This window comes from Sphaeramia orbicularis, chromosome 5, assembly GCF_902148855.1.
Source record: "Sphaeramia orbicularis chromosome 5, fSphaOr1.1, whole genome shotgun sequence".
NCBI lineage: Eukaryota > Metazoa > Chordata > Actinopteri > Kurtiformes > Apogonidae > Sphaeramia > Sphaeramia orbicularis.
The window spans coordinates 32,759,478-32,763,382 of record NC_043961.1 but is presented as its reverse complement, the minus strand read 5'-3'; positions in this window follow the sequence as shown (position 1 = coordinate 32,763,382).

Sequence of the window (3,905 nt, the reverse complement as noted above, 5' to 3'; positions counted from 1 at the left end):
GAGACGAAAGGCCTTTTTGTCTGAGAATGAACAGAACCAGAATAAAAACAAGGTTACTAATGAGGGGAGATGAAGTTCTTCAAAACGCAAGCTTGAGATTGATCTTCAATACTACTTTACCCTTAAAGACTGTTGCTTAGATAGCCATAAACTGTTTCTATTGTTTCCCTTAAAATATGCAAAAATTGTTTACCATTATAACAAATAACTCATGTTTCTACTACATGTTAAAGGCATTTTACAGCTGCTGTTTTCTCCTGGGAAGGTTCTATTTGACTTTAGTCTCCAGATAAGGCTGTTAAACTTGTAACACCTACCACAATATCTTTGCTTCTGTGTTGATTTGAGGAAAAGGTAGAATTAAGTGCCTCGTGATAATCTGCGTTGCTTGCGATTGCTTGTCAGTTAGTGTCATTCTGTCTGGCATATCACAGAAAGATAATGGTACTCTACAAGGCAGCAGATTATAAAGTGCCTGTCCAGCTGGTTTGTGTTTGGACTATTTTTTGTCATCCAGCAACAGTTACAATCTTTCTGTCATTTTGTAGTAGGAATACACAGCATTTAAAATGGTTTGACATTAGATTTTTTTTCTCTTTGCAGCCCTGTTCTTTTTTAGAAACTGCTGGTAACAGGTAAAGTACATTATGTCAGGGAAATACAGGTCAAATCCTTTTTAACTTGAGGCAAGGTGCTGTCTGTACAGTAAATGGTTGGGTGGACTACCGAATGGGCATTCACACAGCCTTTTCCCACCATAACTCCATGTTATGGCCTCATCACATTCTACGTAGGCTGTGATTATGAACTCCACTTCAGATAAGACATTTAACCTCCACTTTGCTCTTCATTACATTTGGCTTGAGGCATTTTAATTGTTCATTAGATTACCATGTAACGCTTGAGAGAAAGTGTTAGATGGGAGGAAAAAATCTTGATACTGGTCTCCATTATTGGCTGTTTTCAGAGGACTACTCATATCTTTTTTGGTTGACTCACAGGACCTTGTACCAATTTCTGAAAAATAGACTCTTTATTAGGGGCAAAGCTTTAGAAAAATGTCAAGTTAAAGCCAAAGCACACTGTGTCTCATTTAGTGGCAGAAAGCTTTTTTTTTTTCTTGAAAACTGTAACTGTACATGAAATTAATTTGGCTTACAACCTTTGTGGCAGGCAGAACTCCAGAGCCTTTTTTGGTGTGCTGGAGGCATAATTGTGGTGTTTGTTATGTTTGTAGAGGATGATAGATGAATGAATTTCTTCCAAACTAATAAAGAAGATTAATATCTAAGTGAAGAACCACTTTGGGCCACCCCATGAAGTGTTAAAGGCCTGGAAATCAGACTCATAATTGAAACTGAAAAGACAGAATCTGTTAGCAAAACTTGTGTCTTATCGTATCAGTCATCACCAAAGTGTAGCTGCCATCCTGTTATATAAAAACCAATTTAAAGTTGCGTAATATGGGTCAGCAAGTGACCCGCAACATCAGCAAAAGGGAGTGGAACTTCAAAATGACTCTTGTGGAGTTTCATTTTGATGGTCGAGATAGCAGGGGATTATTGATGATCCACTGGATCTGATGATTCATTGGATCTTGTCTGCTTTTTATGTCACTTTGGCTTCGCCATAACACTTGGGGTGAAAGTAGTTATCTTATCTGTACCCCCTGGCAGCTATCTCCCAGAGCAGCCAGACCTTTGATCACCTGCCACAGTGGGTGTCTGCAGTAACTCCAAGGAAGCTGATACTGTTGTACTTGTGGATTGAATGGCGGAAAGTTACACCCAAAGGCCTAGCATTTATCATATGTATCAAATGTTGCAGTGTTGCCATAAACCTACAAATGTGATGGGTATTGTGTGACAGATAAACAAATAAAGATGTAAACAGACTATGTGGTCAAGGATGAAAATGATCAGTCTTTTCTCAACATGTAAAAGTCATTCAGTAAGTTGTATTGAAAAGATTTGTATTATAAGTGTAGAACACACTTATGCATTCTATGAACTGATGTTTTGTTTATCAACGAAATTAGAATCTTGCCTATTTTTGCCAAAGGAAAACCAAGAAATTAAAATGAGTTTTAATGCTCACTTTAATGTCTGCTACCGTTTTTAGTAATTAATATTTAAACAAAGTCTGCTACATGACTAATGTGCGGAGGCAGATGTTTTGGCCCAGATGTGGGAACAGCTATAGTGTAACATCCTGTTCTGTTCCATGGCTTTTTCTGTCATTCCTCTCAGAGTGACTCAAAGATGCATTGGCTATAGGAAAACAATAATTTGCCCTGCTACATTGTATTGATATTTTGTTTTTTTCCCTGCCACTTCTAGTCTACCTCTGTTAAATTTTATTACTTTAATCCCTTCTGATTGGAAACAGACAGACTGAAAAAGGAACTGTATAATGTTGTCTAACTTATTTTCATTAATGCCGCCTATTTGTTACTGTTCAGTATTACGGTGTTTTAGTTCCAGACTACCTCTAAGGATAAATGTTTATGGCAAAGATTACACTGTATTAAATAATCTTCATATACGGAGAGAGGTTGAGGAGCTCTTCAGTAACAGATACTTATAAGAGTTCTGACTAAACATGAATCACTTGCTTGGATGTCATAATTTCTCTCCAGCTCTGAGCAAAATACAAAGTATTGGTTTTCTTGTGTCTGTCTTCAAAAGTGAGAACCAACTCAAAGCACAATCTTTGATTCTTGCCACTGCTTCTGTTGACCACACGAAAGGTCAAATAAATGCTTTTTTTAATTTAATAAAATGTAACTGAAGACTCATTCATGGAGCACCTTCTCTGTCACCTTTCATGATCCCAAAGGCCTTCACTCATTGTTAGAAACAGTGTATACTATTGACTTTTTTTTTTTTAGCACCTGCTTTGTTAGATGTTATTATTAAAAAGGTTCTTGGACTATGGTAAGTAGATCACGAGGACTGGAGCCTGCAATTATTCACTTATTTTTCTAATTTCTGTTTTAAATATCTTCCTCACATATTCTCTCGCTCGTCTTTGAAGCCTTCTGAGGACATTATAGTTTTGACCTTCATGCTTCATTGGTAAATGAGTTGCCTCGTTCAAAGTAGCCAGAGAAGGAGGAACCGCCTTTGAAAGAGTCCCCTATAAATACAACTCACACACGCATAGAAGATGTATAAGGGTAATTTATTTGCTAGTAATGTTTTAAATTCATGATTCACAATTCACTTTCAGCATTCACTTTCATTTTTCTGACGGTTTCCTTCGCCGCGTTGAAACTTTTAAGATTAACAGTCTATTTAATATATTTAAATGCAGTGACTGACAAGGAAAAAGACTCACTTAATGTCACATTTTGTGGGTTTGGCAGCATGACCTCATTTAGACACGGCAGTAGTCAGTCACCAAAATTGGCTGCCCCAATTTTGCCAGGATGATTTTCCTCACTATGTTTGTAGTTATGTGCAGGGTGATACAGTATCAAATATATTCTGGCACATTTACACACACAGTTATGAAGGCTGTATTTTTTCTCTGTATTTTTCTTCTGGGCTTACTCATTGTACAACTAAAAGGTGCATCTTGAGATTGTTCCACTTTACACAGACAATAGGTAGGTGTTTATGACACTATAGCGTAGTGACTGAATCTGTAAAGTGTTGACATCCTTAGTCGCTTTTTAGACCTGAAGCAGATGAAGTCTGTTGTCACTGTTGAACACTCACAATTGACATTCTTCGGTCGACTAAAGCTATGCTCTTCCCTCAGTTGATTCAGCTGTGCACTGAGCTCTCTCCCTTTCCCCCCCATCACATTCTAGCCATTAGGTCACAGAGCTGCCAGGAAGCATGTAAAAGGTTCTACGCGACACACAGACAGTGGAACGAAGTGATGCTGGAAGGGGGACA